The sequence below is a fragment of the Varroa destructor genome, unplaced genomic scaffold (genome assembly GCF_002443255.2).
Source record: "Varroa destructor unplaced genomic scaffold, Vdes_3.0 BEIS01000001.1, whole genome shotgun sequence".
NCBI classification, from domain to species: Eukaryota; Metazoa; Arthropoda; class Arachnida; order Mesostigmata; family Varroidae; genus Varroa; species Varroa destructor.
In genome coordinates this window covers 75,716,462-75,734,997 of record NW_019211454.1, presented here as the reverse complement: position 1 = coordinate 75,734,997, position 18,536 = coordinate 75,716,462, and the positions used below count along the sequence as shown (strand labels likewise).

General features: G+C 38.1%; 1 protein-coding gene and 1 long non-coding RNA gene across 7 annotated transcripts in view; one reads left to right on the top strand and one right to left on the bottom strand.

Moving 5' to 3' along the window:
- LOC111243433 (protocadherin Fat 3-like) overlaps positions 1-18,536 on the bottom strand; it is a 162,584-nt gene that overhangs the window by 143,348 nt on the left and 700 nt on the right. For all 5 annotated transcript variants that reach the window (XM_086978391.1, XM_086978386.1, XM_086978387.1 and 2 more), the window contains exon 2: positions 14,696-14,758. The gene's annotated coding sequence lies outside the window, so the exon portion shown is untranslated. The remainder of the gene's footprint in view (positions 1-14,695; positions 14,759-18,536) is intronic.
- LOC147759102 (uncharacterized) lies at positions 1,270-18,263 on the top strand. 2 transcript variants are annotated; one of them, XR_015319800.1, is made up of 5 exons: positions 1,270-2,869; positions 10,373-12,106; positions 13,223-14,227; positions 14,478-15,721; positions 16,051-18,263. It is a non-coding gene; the product is annotated as an uncharacterized LOC147759102 (long non-coding RNA). The 2 variants fall into 2 exon arrangements; XR_015319799.1 differs by lacking the exon at positions 10,373-12,106 and having other exon boundaries at positions 1,281-2,869; positions 13,223-15,721.

The window sequence follows — 18,536 nt, the reverse complement described above, 5'->3', positions numbered from 1 at the left end:
TACGTTATTATTATCGCTATAAAATATCTAGTTGAAGAGATTTCTTAGAAGAAAACGTTACTACCCCAAAATGTTTGAAACTTTGCGATTCTCATCAATAACAGTAGTAATTTTAAATTGTAAATACAATTTTTTTTTAATCAATTATCCATCATATGTTTGTTACCATTTATGTGAATAATTTTTTTCTGCACCTTATTTTAATGCTTATCAAACCTGTAGGCACCAAATCTGACTGGGTATGAGCGAAAAGTTTTTCTCCTAATCGCTGCTCTGCTTCGGCCCTATATTAAACAACAAAGGGTGGATGGAGGATTTATTTACCAGAATAAGCCTATGTCAAAACTGCAAATCACTTGTGACTGACGTTGTTTCAAGCTGTCTGCCAGACTGCCAGACGTCAACGGTGCGTTAGAAAAACAGTTATCGTTGGTACTCTCTTGTGCCGCTTACATATTATGGCATAACTGAAAAGGACTGAGAATAGTTTGTTCACTAAAACTAAGCTGCAAGCTCGGGCTGCGCATATTAGCTTTTATTCCGTGTGGAATTTACATGGACGTGTAGCTCTTACTAACATTACAAAAATCAATATGGGCATTTATATAATGATGTTCAAGGTTTCATCCTAGTCGTTCTCAATCGAAGGACTGTCCTAGCCGGTATTTCAGCTAACTGACCAAAAACCTGTTTCAATATCTTTGTTGTCTCAATATTTTTGTCTATTTTTTAGGATATAGTACTTTATTTCCAAAAAAATAGCAAACATTTCACAACTCCTTACCGAAGCGTGGTTTAAACAAGTGTTTTTTTTTTGACTTTCACTTTCTCTGCTAACATTGCTCCCATATTGGCACGACGTAGAGTTATGCCTTGTTTGGAACCTAGATCATCTCACTGTCGGCAACTATAGGAGGAATGTCCGTGACCACTATACAATTACGGGAACGTTAGGGTTTGGTTCAGTAATATTTTTCAAGTTTCACGTCCAGCATCGTTAAGCATTCTCTCAGTCGGTGCTTTACCCTAACACCTAGGATACTTTTGTCCACCGTGTTTATCGATCAGGTGTAAGGTTAGAACGCTTTATATCGTATTTTAAGGAGTGCGCCATAACGAGATGCAGCAGACCAAAGAAGGGGAAATTTAATTACCGTATTGTTTGCTACGTTTGTACGGTTTCCTCGTTTGGTGCTTTTCTTTAAAAGCAGACAAGAATAAACATCTTTGCAAGTGGGATATGACGACAATGCGTGGAGGTTAGTCACGCCCCCGTAGTTTTTGTTGTACAATATAAATGAGAATCAGGTGAGGCTTGTTGAATAGGCACAGAAGAGGAAAAAGCAACTCTGTGACGATGACGGCAGTATATTGTCGTGGACCAGACACCTGCTACTGTTGGCAGTTGTTTGTCCGTAAACTGCTATTGCTGGCACAAGCTACTATAATCGTAGGGGCTGCAACTACTACCTTTGCCCACAGCGTTCATTGTTAGTACATGCGTTCGAATCAACCACAGTCTGCGTTCTTGATGTCATTTGTCGTTGGCGTGCATGTTCATGAATAATGTATGCGTTTTCTCTCTCACGTCGACTCCGTCGTCATCTGTCAGTTGCCTGACTGCGCAATCAACTGAAGAGACAACAATGCAACGGCCGAAAAACCATTGCTGGTGACGCCGACTGAAATATAAACGCGTTCCTTGATACTTTTCCCAATCTGCACAATCATATCAGTGTATCAATATATTAGTGGTAAAACAACATCCTGCCAGTGTAGTTGTATATTGGAGTGAGTGGTTATATAGTATTCGTCCTACTAACGATAAGTCAATGTGCTTCATTTTGGTGGCAAGGAACATGGAGGAACGGTCCAAAGATGGGATATAGCCCATCCACCAACTGAAGCTAAAGGAGCATGGGTATGATTTAGATGAAAACAAGTGGCATTTCGACCAATTAGAGCTTAGCACCGCCCGTTTTGATTCGATTCAAGAGTAAAGAAAAAAAAGAAACCGATGCGTGCGGAATGTCCCGGGCAAAGAAAGGCACTAGGTCGCCGAAGTTCGCTTCTTTCCATGGATGGAGAACAGGAAACAAAGTTTCGTGCTGGAGCTAGGTTTGAACGCCTTTGTTACCACATTCTTCGCCAACGACCACAAGATCGGCTTCTTACAGGAAATTTGACAGTGTGGCTAAGGTAAACTCTCGTTTCGACTTAATCCTGATAGCTTGGCATTGCATAGAGCAGAAAGTCAACGCTGACTTCAAGCTAATTCAACGTTCCGTTAGACCTGAACGGGGAACTTTAGCGGGATAAATGGATATACAAGACTCTGTGATAAAGCCCTGAAGAATAATGTCAATGCGACATTCCTTTTATATCTGTAAGGGATCTGTTCTGTCAACTCGGAAGGAAACCAATGCATCTGGTAGGCATGCTTACTGTCTAAAATCTTTTAGTGATGGCATTTGAGTGTTTCGCTGACTTAGCCACCTGTGTGCGCACCATTTCACAGAGAAACAAAAAGATCCCAAATAAACACATTAAGAACAGCTATATCTAACGGAGAATTATATACAACAGCGAAGCTAACGAATTTCGCCCGCCTTTGAAACTATCAACCTTGCTTGATAAGATGAGTGTGGATTTGAACAAACGCAATATGTGAGGTTTCTGAGCCTTATGGTGTTGAAGGTAAGGAATGGTGTCATAGACGGCGTCACCCACTTTGGAAAATTGTAGTATTGCCTCCGACTGACCGGTTTCTGCCACCAGGTCCGCAGCAGAAGATCGATGTTATCCCAAGGTACAGTTAACCCGCGGTCAAGCGGTCGCTTCCGCAGCGCGAAGACTGCGGTACGTTACGGTAGGTACATGGAATATGAAAGTAGGCTGGCGAAGGATCGAGGTATTCCGCCGAAATAAGATGTTCAAGGTCATATAAGAATTGTGAAAATAAACACGTCAGTAGGTATATACTTACGCTTGAGACGAGTAGTCATAAAAACGTGTACTGCCTACCAATAACAAGGTACAAGTTTATATATATATATAAATTAACCGTCGCTCGTATGTACACATCACATATACGGACGGAATTCGATATATTTTCCTTGTAAAATAATAATTTTGTGCTACTTCTAAGCCTACCTACTGCTTGCCTGTTCTTGGTGCATTATTAATGTGTTTATCAATATGTGATGTAAGATAATTATATTTATTTAAAATCTTTAAAATTTGCCACCTCTTCTTTGATTATACCTAATAAAGGTCATTTTGTGCAGTTCATTCAGTTTCGATTATTAGGACTATGGCCTCAATGAACTAACGTAAACTTAATACGAGACCTAAACGACCGCTCAACTATGTTTTCTGTAAGCTTGACTAAATAGGATGCAAATAGCATAATCGCTTGAATCCGATGCTAGCTCTCTAATTCCGGGGTCCTGAATAGCTCCTAAAGGCAAAAACTTAAAAATCTATTAAACAGCATTTCCAGCATCTAAGGTCATCCGTAAGTAAAGTTCTACTAGACTAATCCAACATAGCACATATTCTCAAGTCCTGATCTCAAGTATCAATTAACCGTTACCTATGATTTCCGTGCGTCGTCTCCATGAATGTAATCTGTACAGATGTAACAAAAGGTTTCTGTTTGTTTTCTGCCTAATTTGCTTCCTTCCCTTTTCCAGTGTGTTTTAACAGCGGCCATTGAAGCCATCAATTCCTTCCAAGTTTTATTCATTTAAAGTTGTGATGAAATATCTTAATTGTAAATTCAGATTCCATATAACTTGCATCTTCCATTGAGAACAAAATCGATGCTTCGCTGCTTAAATCCTGTACCTTCAGGTACAATTTAGCGATAATGTCCTCTTTTGGTTAGAAACCGTGCCCATAGTGTAGATCGAAACTCGCTGATCAAAACTGTGTGTTAGACTTTTTAACATGATTTTTAGTAATATTTCGAGCCGTAGGACTTAATCACAGCTTTCCTACAGCGCTTGCTACTTTTATGCAGTATTTAAAACTCTTACTGAACAGCCATAATAGCCTAAATGCGATGACCTCTGCATCCATTTAGTCTTTCTAAAATATCAATTAGCGACTTAACATTTTTCCCGTACGACCTATGACTGCTTTTGCGGATCCAAGTAATAACAATTCATTTGCATCTTCGTCTACCCGGCATTTTAATGCCAACTTCAGACCCTACACTCGACCATCTTACTTAAAACGCATTTGTAAAATAGAGGCCAGCTATACTCCTGTGTTGCCTACGAAATTATCTGAAGAAAGCGGTCAAATCGATGCATCTTGATTGCCTCGCTCGGCATGCAAGTGTATGCCGCAGGCTCTTGAGCAATATTGTCAAATAAAAGAGTTCGATTTTATTAACTTCCAATTGGAAATAAAAAACGTCATTGTTTATGTTTATGAATGCGGTCTTTTTCGTAGGTTATGAGATAGTACCTTTTGACGGCCTAAAGTTTGTAGGCTTACCTTGGAGAGGAATCTACTGTGACTTCTTGTTTTACAAACTAGACAACATGTTTTTATGCTAATGAAACCGCCTGTTGGAGGCTGAAAAAATAGTGTTAGCTTCTAAGATAGGCGCAATTTTATGCGCAAGTATTACAGATGTTGCTTAGATAAGTATGGATTATAAGATATGGACAGCGTATAAATATGTTAGTTTAAATTATTCAGTCTCGTTCTCATCCAGTTGCCAGCGTCATCTTACCGTTCAATTACTAATCACTAGCGTACATATATGCAAGATGATTTTCATCGAGCCGTAGGCAATATTATTTAAAACGGAGGTGTTGAGGCCGAAATGTTTCGAGCTCCGTAGGAACATACTTTCAATAAATCTGTACCTAAGTACAATTACCTAGAAGTCTTCCTCAATGATATTTACCAAAGGTTAGTCGCGAACTATTTTGTTTTCAGGTTCTGTTACGGGATAGCTAATTTTTTTAAACTTCAGCTCTGTTCCGTGTGTTCAAAAAACGCTTGTAGCCAATGATAAACTTCTAATTTAAGTTAGGTGAATTAATGCGTCATCCTTTACGTACTTGAGAATAGAATACCAAATGAGAAGCTTAAAAAAAGAAATATCCTTTTGTGGCAATATGTAAATTGGAAAAAATATAAGAGCTCCGCATTAAAACCAGACAAATAAGCATTCCGCCTTCCGATTGATTATTGAGATTCGAAAAAGATGCGGCGTTTATTCATCTTTGTCAAGTTGATGATTTTTAAGAATATGGATGCAACAACAATAATACTACCGCACGGTATTTTACGTATATTGGCGTAGCATTGGACGTCATAAAATACGTAGTAACGTAGCCATATGTTACACAGCGATTGGTCAAATTCTCCATCAACCATTGTTTATTTAGCTTTCTAGTAAGGACAGCGGCGCGGCCAATAGTAAAACGCGACCTGAGGTGTTTCTAGCGGAAGATTCACGGTCGTTTGCGTACTGAGCGCTACAAATTCAACACGCATTTAAAACGACGCTTTTCTTCGGCTCAGTTTTTCGAGACCTTTTACGATCCGATCCTTCTATATAGTACCGAGGTTACAGGTGGCTAATGGGAGACATGAAGCTATCTGATCAAGCTCAGTAATGGCTCTATACAGCCTGGAGGAAACTGGCGGCAGCGATAAACCGATAGGCAAAATACGGTCGATTCAAATTCTGACTGAATGAACGTATACCTGCTTTTCAGCTGATAGTAATTAGAATATCAAAATCGAGCACGAAAAATAGCACGGTTTCCTTCATAAACCTATTTTAGCTTGCATGGTCTAATATTCTGCATCTAACACCTTGCGCAGCTACAGTCCTGCATATGATCTACATTGTTGGGTATATCCTACTCTAGATTTAACTGTTCCGGCAAACCGAAGCTTTTTAGAATTTATTTAGAAGTTCTCTCTCATAGGAGTTTGCAAGAACTCCCGACTGGTGAGAGGCACTTATGTAAGTAACCAAGGATCTTGCGTTAGTTGAGTAACATTTGTTGCGCAAAAGTATAACAGCGTTTAATAAATATTAAACACAAGAATATGTACATCACTGGAGCTTGTTTAGGCAAGGAAGTCCTTTAAACGGCCTTCAAAGCATGTGATCTGGAACGAAAACTGGACCTAAACTAAACAAAGAAGCAAATCACTTTTTTATTGTGACATTATTAAGCGTCCCGCTCAAGTCTTCCTCAGAGTTTCTTGATTATTATATCTTGACGCAATTGCAACCAGTTGATTTTATCAACAGTAAAATGTGGCCTGTTTTTCAAACTGTTTTGTACTCGTATCCTTAAAGTACGATTATGTATGTACGTTTTGTTTCTTTAACTATGTATGCGTTCAAGTCGTACACTCTGTGCTACGAGTGTTTTTGGTTGGTCGAACATTTTGGAGTCTCTGCCCATTACAAGATTCAATGATACAAATCTCTTTTAACTAAAACACAACTATTGTTATGTCATTGATAAGCTCTCGGAACAACCGCAAAACAGCTCTTGCATTGTCGCTTTGTGCTGTAAGTTGTTTAACGTGTACATACATATTTAAGTTGAGAACTTTTTCAATTGTTTTCTTTCTACCCTGCACATTGCATGTAACTGTTTGGCTTCTTCTCGGAATCAACGGAACCGAACCATATGCATGTCTTAAGGTGCCTTGCAGAGCAGTCGGAAATGACACCAGTCCACTTCCTGTTACGGACTTGTACTGAACTTTTAAGCTGTCATGGATCCCTCTAAGTGCCTTGTGGTACAAGCTATGAACGCTAAGCGAGCGGCCGCTCAACATCGGCAAAATTACTGCTGCAAATGATTATAAAAAAACAAAAACAGGGATTGTGACTATAAAAAGATAGACTGAGCTGTAAGAGAGCCGCCTGTATGGTTTATAAACCTCTTGGGAAAATCCCAGATAAATCTAGCAAGACCCACAACTTCTAGTGAAACAAGTTACAAAACTATACCGAAAGAATTATTCTGATGGCTTTATTAGCATTTCTGTTTTTGTGTCCGATACTTTTGTTAAGCATGTTCTTAACAGATATATATATATATATATATATATATATAGATGTTTTGTATCTATTTTTAGTGCAACTTATACTTATGTATTATATTTAATGCAATTTTTTCACGAAAGGCAATTTAATCTTAGGACTTTACTATACTGCAGCAATTTTCCTTATAGGTTTTAAATTCGACGCTGTGTTAAGATAGACGTATTGGTAAATTCATTTCAATTGCATCGGCCTAGTTAATTTATTGGTTGGCCTTATTGACTATACCATGGCTATAGTTTCATTCTTCTCAAAGCGTTCGCGTGAGTTTGTGCTGCACTCCATTTTGAATCAGTACTAAAATAGTCTGTCTCTTGACGGATGATATTACACTAATATTTACATTGAAATGTAAATAAAAAAATTAAATTAAAGATAAAAAAAAATTGATGGGTCTAGTTCTTATCGTGTTCTTGGCTCGTGGCTGCTTTATCAAATCTCACCTTACCTTGCTTATTAGTATTTGTTCATTTATTACATTCGGTTAAGTTGTTTACATTATGATATAACTATTCCGACACAAATATCGACTACGCACTATAATCATGCAGAACCAGGACATCTAAAACTTCAGTCTATTCTGTTTATAAGATCTAGTTTAAGTCGGACTAGATTCGGTGCCCGTCTCGGTTAAATTGCTTCCGTATCATTTGCGAGAAAGTCCGTAGTTTTGACTGCACCCCTATACGAATTTCAGTAAAGCAGTAATGTTTTATACAAGTGTGATCCGATCACTTTTGGGTAGTAGGCTTTTTGTGTTTATCCGTGTGGCGTTCAGAATCAACTACGTATCCAACGAGTCAGGAATATGGCCAAATTCTTATTGATTGTTCGTGCGGCCAAGACTGGACGCTTTTGTGCATTGGTTGTTGTTTTCAGGAATTAACTTTGCTATATTATTCTGACACTGATATTAGATGACTAACCCGAGCGACTTTTCGTAGCCTTAATTTTGAAAAGGCGCGACGAATGGCATTGAGGTGAAGTATAACAATGATATGTTGCAACAGTGTCGCAAGTGTTTAGTAAGAACCTGTCCTATTCAAACCCGGTCCAGTATTTAGAATTAAAGCGAGAACCATAAATGCCATACAGGCCTATACATCTACAGTAAGGATCTAATGGTAGATAAAAAAGTTCAAAAATAGTATTCTTATACTCTTTTTCTATAATCAGATCTTGGTTAGGTCATTTCTATTATGATGCGGCTGCAAGAGATACCGTATTAAGTTATCGCTATAATAATTTACGTGTACCTATCAAAATGCACACATGACACGGATAATAACAGTATAGCTACAGCTGTAGAATTTAGCTACTAACAAAAGCTATTTGCTTAGTAAGACGATTGAAACCCTTTAGCTTTAGTCGATCATCAATATGAAATACCCTCGTTGCCATATGTTAAATGGATAGTTTCTTTTGATGAATCTCAGTAGTTACAACACGGTACATTTCATATCAGTTGCCCTACCGGCAGCATTCGTTAGATTTTTTTTTATGCAAATGTTTAAACAGTGTTTACGCCGTATACAAAAATCCACTGTCTAACTTTTCGTAAATAAGCGTCGCCTCGATTTTAGAAATCTACTTTTGGTTGGTCTTGTATCAAGAATCCATGAATAATTATTTGAGACACAAAGGCCCTAGCTTAAGCTGCAAGCTCTGTCTTTGAAAGAAAGTTAGTACGATACTATGGCCTAAACATTTAAGATTATTTTATCTAAAATAATTACCTATTCACTATTGGTTGTTATTAATAGAATGAGAACAATCCCTTAGCGCTTTTTTGTTTTCTAAGTATTGGCGAATATTTATCAGTGAAATACAAGTATAAACTTGGCAATATCATCCAGAGAAGTCTTCATTGCAATAATACGTGCCAATGGTTTATTAGGTCGTTCAGTCTGACCTAATTTTTGATTTGGATCAGTCTAATTTTTTGACAAAGATAGTTTTTTTTTTCATTCTCAGTCAATACTCGTTCTGCCATTTGGTTACAAGAGTTAATCTTGTAAATCTCAAATTACAGTTTTATCATTATGTTGCGATTTGAGCAATTTTCCTATGGAAATGTTACCGAAATTTAAAAAAAAATCGTCATTTATGAGATAGAGAGGCCTCAACTATAAATTACCTCATTTTTCTTGCTGCGATTCTTGTTCTGTAATAGGAGTATAGCTTGTTCATTATCTTTTCTACTCGGTGGCTGCACATGTCAGCCACGATCGCCGGGTCAGAGGTTACCAGGCCTGCGGTGGGTTCTGTCTGGACTAGACTGTCAAATAGACACTATAGGTTACATGTGCTTTAGGATGATGTACCTGCGGGTCATTAGTATCTACTAACTGGTGTCATCGCCTGCGATGATCGTAGAAACTACATCTTTCATTACTGATTATGGTTCGACGAAGCAGGCCTCCCTACATTTTCGTCCTCGACGCTCGCTCAGGTCCCAATTTGTTTTGTTTACCTACATACACGCATTTTGAGAAAGATCGACGATCCCATAGTTATCTTACCCAGTTTCGGATTCAAAATTTTTTCCTAGCGTGTTTGAAAACAGACCGCCCATAACGCGTTCACCGAAAAGTCCATCGATCTAAATACTCTACGACTCCAAGATGCATCTTTCAAAAGCGAATAAATATCGCGAAACGTTGTGCAGTTATGAAACAGCATAATTTCATGACGTTTTGTACCCAATGACCTACTAGTTGAATGAATAGGGCAGCTTAAAGCCTTGAGATCCAGTGGTTAATGCGGCGATACGAGGCGATACAGATTTTTTTTTCTTAGAAATCTTAAGTCACCTGAACTATAGCGTGAATTATGCTGAAAAAATATAATTAAAATTCATTCGCAAGTTTTGCTCGTTCGGCTTTAGATTAGTAGAAGTGACATATGTTCACTGTTTACGCATAAAATTGCTGCATCATCCTAGCGCATTCGAAACATGTTTCGTGTTGGAAAATATCGTGATCGGCCTTAAAAGCGTGCACAGACAGGCATTCGAGTAGTAAGAATCCTGTTTCGGCCTGAAACAAGCTGAGATTCCTAAGATAACAATTGATCAGTACTGCTTCGTTCGTTCGCTCACTTTTTCTTTCCCGTCATCCCGGTAGAAGTCCCTATAGGCGCGTACGTACATTAGCGATACATAGATATATATATGCAATTTGGTCCGATCTATTTGGCTTGCTATAGGGTCTCACTGCTGGTTCAATTAGCGACATTAATTTACTGCTTTGCTTTGTCGTTTCTCGTTTGTAGAGGAGCAAGGACGGCCGATCCATTGTTAGTTCTGAAGTTCAGATAACAAACGCTCAAGACTGACTACTATAGTTAATATCTATATTGCGTACAACGAACGGTTTCTGTGAAATAATGAAGCTGCTAGAAAATGTGGAGCCAATTGCTGACGCTGACACAGAGCCTCATTTTAGAATAACAACAACTATGAATATCTTCTTCTACTGTCGAATCTATTTATATCACTGACCGAATCGCCAGAGCCAAATCGAGTTCCACTATTCGCCCGTCCTGCCAAATGCATACAATCTTACCCTGAAGGTAAACACACAATAATGAGAAGTGTAACTAAGGAACAAGCTTTCTGAAAATGCTCATACTATATCAGTTCCTTGGCCAGTCAAAATAGAAGCAAACGCCGGTTATTTCTCGAGCCTTTAGCGCTATGGTAATTAAAGCAAATCTATGTGTTGCAGATGGTTAAATAATAGCTTATAATAAATAATAGTCTTTAATATGCGCTCACATCGTGAAAATTAAGTTAATCTAACATGTGTCACCAACTTTTCGCAACAAAGTCGCATCGCAAATTATGTCTGCCGTACAACAACAACAAAACAACTTGTCGATGACTGTCGATGGAAATAGCCGTAAAAAAAACTGGATACGAATGCCGTGTTTCGATATAGTCACGATATTTTCAATCCGACATAGCAAAAGCTGAGACGAGCGCCATTTGACTTGGTGCCATACATATGGGGGTATTCTGTTGTACCAGTCTTGGCGTAAGCGCACTTGATTGTTCTAATCAGTTTGGCACAGCGTTAGTTGTCTCACCGTAGGTATTCGTTCATAACGGTAACAGACCTAGTTATGGCAGAGCTCTCTATTTAGTTTACCGTAAACCCTATCGGCTGCTGCCATCTCCGTTGTCTCAGCCATATTCGTTGTTTCCATTTTCTTCGGACCGATACATCCAGAGGCGCTATCGTTTAATTTTGCCATACAGAGCGGGTCTCATGGATGCAGACTGTCTACTAGCAATTGCTTTGCAATGTTTCAGACGTTTTTTGAACGTTTGGCAAGACAGGCTCTGAAGTGACAAAGGCCCCCCCCCCCCCTAAGGAAATCAATGCGACTTCTGAAGCCTCAGGCTTTATTAGAATAATTCTATTTATGCAATACATATTAGTGAATATATGTATATATTCACTATTTACTAGTGCTATTATATTCACCACTGCTTTTCTAATTATGGTTAAGAGTAAATAATTATTATCAAATTTGACTTTTTCGTGCTATTGCCTGGCTATCAGACTCAGCCTATTACAGATTTCACGTTGAGCTACGTCAGATATTCACATTCATTTGCGAACCTAAATGCCTTCTAATACATATCCACACGTTCTAGTGTGAGTCCGATGAAAGTCAAAGATGATGGAGCCGCGCAAGTTACCTATTGCTTTTGCCAAACACATTGGACTATGCCAACTGGTAACAGCCATAGAGAAAATCAATATGACTTAGAATAAGATTAACAGCTTGCCAGGAAGTGACCATCTGCTTTAAGGCTGACATTTTCGAAACTTTTCGCTGGTCCTTCGTCTGGAGCTGAATTTATCTAGAGTAACAATTTCTATGCGCTTTTTGATTAGTTTGCCTTCTTTCGCTTGATGTTCTGTTAGAGAAACAGAAACCTGAATGGACGTTATTCAGAAGCAGAATAGAGCAGGACCAGTAAATACGGCAGCTATAGTGAGTATGAACGTAAATTTTCCGGATCAGAAAGCCAATATATTATTTTGGGTTAGGTTCTGCATCCGTACATGTATCCCCTTTTGCCACTGTCGATAAAACTGCGTGAATAACTAATCTGAGAAGCATTAAAATTAGCTTTTGTGTGATCTTTTGATGAAACGGTTAATTACATTATATTCCTATCTATTATTAGTAAATTCTATTTGATAACAAACGACACGCCTTGGCCGTTGAGCCTCTACGATAATTGAAGAGATATTGCAATATTTATCTGATTCCTACCAGTCACCTGAAAGGTTTAGGCGACTTGTATCACAACCGGAGCCATCTGGTGGTCTCCGCAAAAATATGTTATGCATCTATAGAGAATATGTATTGTGATACATGCTTTATGAATATAGCCTATAAGCTAATTGTGCCTTCTATTATTCCTCTGTGAAAAAAATGAACGAGTTCGGTGGAAATAGTTTTATCGAATTGAAGGTAGAAATCAAATGTTTTCGCTGTGAACATTCTAAAGCTCGTGTTGAGTCATCTGGATGCCGAATGGGTACATGTATGCTATAGTCGCTAAACGGTAGTATGGCATTTGTAGCTCAATGTTTGCAATCTTCTCGAATGATCCGACGACTCGAGAATTTGAGCTCATCGCGCATTTACGTTTAACGTAGACATTATTAGGCTTCCTACGTGTAGTGTTATATATCACGTTATCTTTTTTGCCCTGTTTACTTTACGATACCTGTATAAAAGTTTAATATAGTATATTTTAGGAATTGGTTCCCACCCTGTATTAGCCACTACCGCCCACTGCGGGAATATCGGCGCCGACAGATTTCAGTAATTACAAACAAAAACATTTTAAATTTAAGACATTAGTATTATTAGAAGACCACTGTAAAATTAGTAACTACTTTTCCGATTTCAAGAGTAAAAGGTATCAGGGCGCTTATCTCTCCATTTTCTTTCAACTTAATTTTTCACCCTCATTTCACGTAGACAAGTAACCAGATACCTTGAGTTTTACGTCCGGTATTGCCGTCTAGCATTGCTTCCCTCGGCGAAAATACATAGCAAAACTTTAATGAATAACTAATCATCTTATCTAAACAGATGCACATTAATCATCCGGTTACATGTGAGGGTCATCAATCACCTGCGGAGTACCCTCATCCGCAGATCACATCTGTAGACCGGTTGGTTTCGGGGATGGAGGTTTAGAGTGGCGTCTTTTACTTGCCCTGGATCGACATTAGTCCCCAATCATTCAAATGATAGGGGCAGCAGCAGCAGCAGCAGCTTGGTAACGAAGCGAGCTACCAGCCGGTTAAGTAAGTCTGTGAACACTGCAGTAGCTAAAACATCTGTCGAAACAGAAACAGTAAACTTTATACATGGCACCTTACACATTTCCAGCACTCTTCCGGGAAATTCGTCATTCAGAAGCGTCACTGTATAATTTGCAAACACATATTGTTTGGTGAATTTCTTCTTGCTTTCAATTGAAGCAGAAGGCAGATGAATCTATTCCTAAGCTATACGTCTGTCTTATTGAAGCTGACACTACTTAGAAAAAAAAAATAGCGCCGTCAATATGTGTGTCGGCTGTCCTTCTGACTTCATTGCAATTGTGTCTTAGTGGAGCTCCTGCACTTTGTCAAGGGGTCTAGTTAACTTCAATTCAATACAGTAGCTATTGACATACCTCTTAGAATGGCTTCTAATTTCCCGTAATGGCAATTACCTCCTTTATTGCTCTCTGCCTTGTTGACTATTGTGGCTCCTTAGCTGACTCTCCTATAGGAGAACAATTCCTATAGTCACACACAGTTCCGATTTGCATGTGCCTCGAGGGACGCACATGCCCTGTGCCTGTTATGTGCTTGCTATTGCACAGTCATAGGACATAGCGGACCCAGGGATTATCCTGTGACATTGTCACTCTAGCAACACCATTGTTGCAGCTGCTAACTGTTCTTTTTTTATTCATTCAAGTAGTTTATGCATTCACGAGTTATTCAACTAAGATCAAGTTGCACAACTTCAATGTGACTAAAAGACATTTGGTGTGAGCCTATCAATGCGTCCTAATTACGCTGTCAAGAATTGTTCCCCAAGGTGGGCTGTTAAACATACATTTTATATTTAATGTAATGTAAAGACGTACCTTGAGTACACATCATTTCTCTTTAGCTAACTAGCATGTCTTACAATATTATGCTTGATATATTCTGCCCTTTTAACTAGATTTTCGGAAATAAATTCAATCATCTACAATACACAATCATCTACTGCTGTTTTCCTTGTTATCCTTAAAAATGGAAAATTGAGAAGTTGTTGGTATAAATAACGTTCTTTATTTCTGCAGGTTGTCTACGATGTGTCTGGGCGGGACTTGAAACAATGACCCTTGGCGCTCTTTGAGCCATGGGCTTGACGGCCTAGGCCACCGCATCAGGTTTTTTTTAGGAGCCCAGTTACAAGCAAAGGCCTACATGATGAGCCATTGTTTTTACGGTTGATGTTACGTGTACGCATAACGGCTACATACAACATCGAAAATTCGACGAGACTATAAGCTCTTACCAGTAAAACTGCGTAGAATGCAAATTTAGGAATGTGTACGAGACTTCCACAATATACGTTTGCCTGTAAAACATAAGTACGCATAACACTGTTAGCGTTTGCAAATGGATAGCTGACAACTTTTCATATAATTGCAAAAGCTCAATATTTTAATATAACTTTTGTTAAATAATTTTCCGTACAAATCTTTATTGAACAAAAATTTGATCCGTAGAGACGTCCAAAGTGTATCATCTTTGTATATTTTGTTTAGGATCTAATGGGAGTTGTAAGCAGCCCTTGTCTCGCGTTTCTAAGCGTAACTTTGTAATAATACTATACTAAAATATACGTTCAATTAAATAATATTTACCCTTCACCATCGCGAGCAAATAAACATCAAGTACATCTACAGTTTAAATTATGTTAGCACATAAATGTGTTTCGCAGGGCAAATAATTGTCATGGCTGATTTACACCTCAGAGAAACAAAAAGCCTGGAGAAGGAAACAAAGTGAAGGAGGTGCTGCTAATGTGATTATCTCACCGGTCCATAGAATCGGAGGAAACAAGGGCAGGTTCAGCAAGACTTGTTTTGGAACACTTCCAATGATGGCTAAGACTTTAACGAGGATGATATCATAAGCTTCTGTAACGTAAGCCGCTGATTCAAATCCCGCGCGAAGGTTTCTTTGAAAAACAGATTTGATAGACGGATGAATCGAAAAAAAAAAAAGAACTATCAACAATGCCAGATGACCTATGAAGCCTGCGCATTTATGAGACTGAACGCATACATCTTATGGAACAGTGACTAAAATACTTCAAAGCCGAAAAGCTATGAGGCACTTCAGGCTGCATGATTAGTCAGGGCAAATCTTCTTAATGAGAGTTGAAGCTTAATAGCCCGCTTTTTTGACAGCCGTTTATGGTGGCCATCTAACTTTATTTATGTACTCTGCGTCGCATCATAGTCACATGTCATAAACTTGCACATTTCACACAACCGCAGCCCCACAGAATGAACTTCTTCGTATTTAACAAACGGTAAAAATTATAACGGTTGCATAAAGACAAATAAAACGATAGAAATATAAAAGGAACTTGTGCAATTTGTAGAGTAGGAAAACGGATTAAATTCCACTACTGTTACCGGCGTCTGTCTGGCTAGCCATTTTTCTTGACTGTATGTTTCAAACATCGGCTTTTAAGGGTATATTTAGTTACGTTTTCCAATATAATGCTTGTTCTATAATTGCAATTGAAGATTTTTCATGTACTTATCTAAGTGATGAGCACACCGATATAGTGTCATCATTTACTCACTTCGGCTCCATCTCACTCTTAAATGTTGAAATAATTTTGGGTGTTTCCAGTTAAATGCATTGACGACAACAGGAAGATAACAGCAGTACGCTAAGACAAGGGTGCCGTTGTGTACCAGATTCGGTGGGAAAACTATGACCCAAAAAGGAAGGCGTTGAAACACTTTCAACGGCAAAATGAGAAATAGAAAACAACAGCAGTGACAACAGTCGCTAGCGAGGGTAATTCCAGCGCTGAATAAAAGAAAGGAAAGTGTGGAGGCACCTCTATACATTTGTAGGTAACGGTGACATTGCGCTATTGTTGACATTGTTGCTATCACTTCTTGGCATGCGCTACATGGGGCTGCTGGATCGCTTTAGACTTTTTGTGTCAAAGCGGTAACTTGTAGGATTCGTTTCAGAGTTCGTGTCTCGTTTCAAAATTTACAATTTGCTCTGGGTAACCTTCCATTTTTTAAAGCTATATACTCGTTTTTAAGATTGCATTTAATGCATAGCTCTTTTCAATATGAAGATAGCACTTTAAGGTAAAATAGAAAAAAATTGCTAGCGTATATTTCTTAAAGAAGAAAAGCAGTACGATATATATATATATATATATATATATATATATATGAGAAGCTGCTCCATCCAAAAATCTGTGGGTAGTTTGAGGGCCTTTATGCTACATCTGGTAAAATATTGTAAAATCGAAAGTAAGAAAAATAAAGTGAAAATTCCCAGTGTGATTTCTGTTAAAGTGATAAGAGACTTTCCCCACCTTGAATATATACATATATATGTGCATATGTTGCAGTATATATGTTTATACTGTAATAGACTACAATCGCTCAAGTTACGATTTTTTTTTCTGAAGCTGCAAATGGAGCACCTTGTTTACAACTTTTTTTAGTTTGTTAATAAAAATCCGTTTCGCTGAGGTAGTTTTCATATACTAGAAATGTTTTATATTTTGTATTATTCATCTTTCGTTAGTGTAAAACCCGTCACTTTTATGACAGCCAATTTACGCTGCTGTTTTACTAGTTATCATACCAACAAATAGTTTGCATTCTGTCAATATAGTATCGCAAGAATGCTATGTTATGACCCGTTGCAACTGAAGCTGATAACAACTTTATAGCCATTTTGGCAAAATCAGAGAAAGGAGATTTCGTACTATTAAACCATTTGATTTTAAACATGAAAGGGCAAGCGAGGTGAGTCAAAACTTGATTGAATATAGAATATAACTTGCTATACAATAAACGATATATAAACGAAACGATCCGAAGCATTTTATTTATAAATACCGTCCATCTAGCTTAAATAAATTGATCATATTCTAAATAAATTTGGACATACATCTATTAAATTTGCGACGCTCTCAAACAACTTTGCCAATACTGAACGGCGTTCCGATAACCGACCAAACGCTTTTCATACAGCGGTCTCACTGTTTTCACACATATGGAATATGTGCATAGAATATGCTGCTATTAGCAGTGATCACCCCTTCTAGCCATGTGCACCTTATTTTTTAGCCTGCCACCGTTTCTTACTGAACTGTCTTGACCTGCTCCAACAAAAGCAAAAAAAGCTTGTCACATTTACGCTTGTAACGTATATCATAGCGACTATAGTGTTATTTCAAACAGGGGCAATGATACCCCTTACTGGTGTGAAAAGCATCAATCGAACATTGCTTAACTACAATAAAAAATATAAATCTATACATATTAGACTAACTGCAGCTAAAATTAAACTGGATTTTCAAGCATCGTCATGATTTAGTAAGATATTATGGATGGTTAGTGATGTTCCTTCGGGTGCGCTTAAGAGCTGCAGTAGACATGGATTTGGCACTATGTAAATTTTACCATTTTTATCATTTAGGATTATTATGTCGAGCCTGTTTTCGACGAACGAAAATTCTCACATGTAACGTTATTGCCCTATAAATAAAGATGCATGGAAAAAAATTTCAAGGAGTGACCTTAAGGCCTAGGTATTAACTTTCATATGTATAGGTAATATTCTTCCTCGTCATTATATCATTGTTACGTGTGGGCCAAACTTGCCATCTCTTTTGCTTGCAACGTCGTGTTTAGGCTGTCTATGCGGACGTATCGACGCTTCGTTTACTGCAACTATTTTTTGGTTACTTCGTTTACTACCCACTTTTATATGTTTGCTTTGTAATAGTTTTATGGCTGATACTAATTTTGCAAACATGAATTTTGAATTAATGTATGTAAATGAACAAAATAAAGGCGTCTGCATTGAAATACTTCACAGGTAGTTATATTTATTATTTTATGCTGTATGCACAGAACCATTTGATATCGCACACTCCGAGAAACATAATATTTTCCAGGACCTCATGATTGTTAAAACATTGTATTTAAACGAACTCCAATTTGGCGTTAGACTGGAAAACGTCTGCCACGGGATCTGACACGGTTTTGTTTGTTGTCGTGATAAACACGATCGATACGTGGTAGCAATAAAATCTACCTTGCTCGATCAGCTCTCTTCCCTTCTTACCCAGCCTC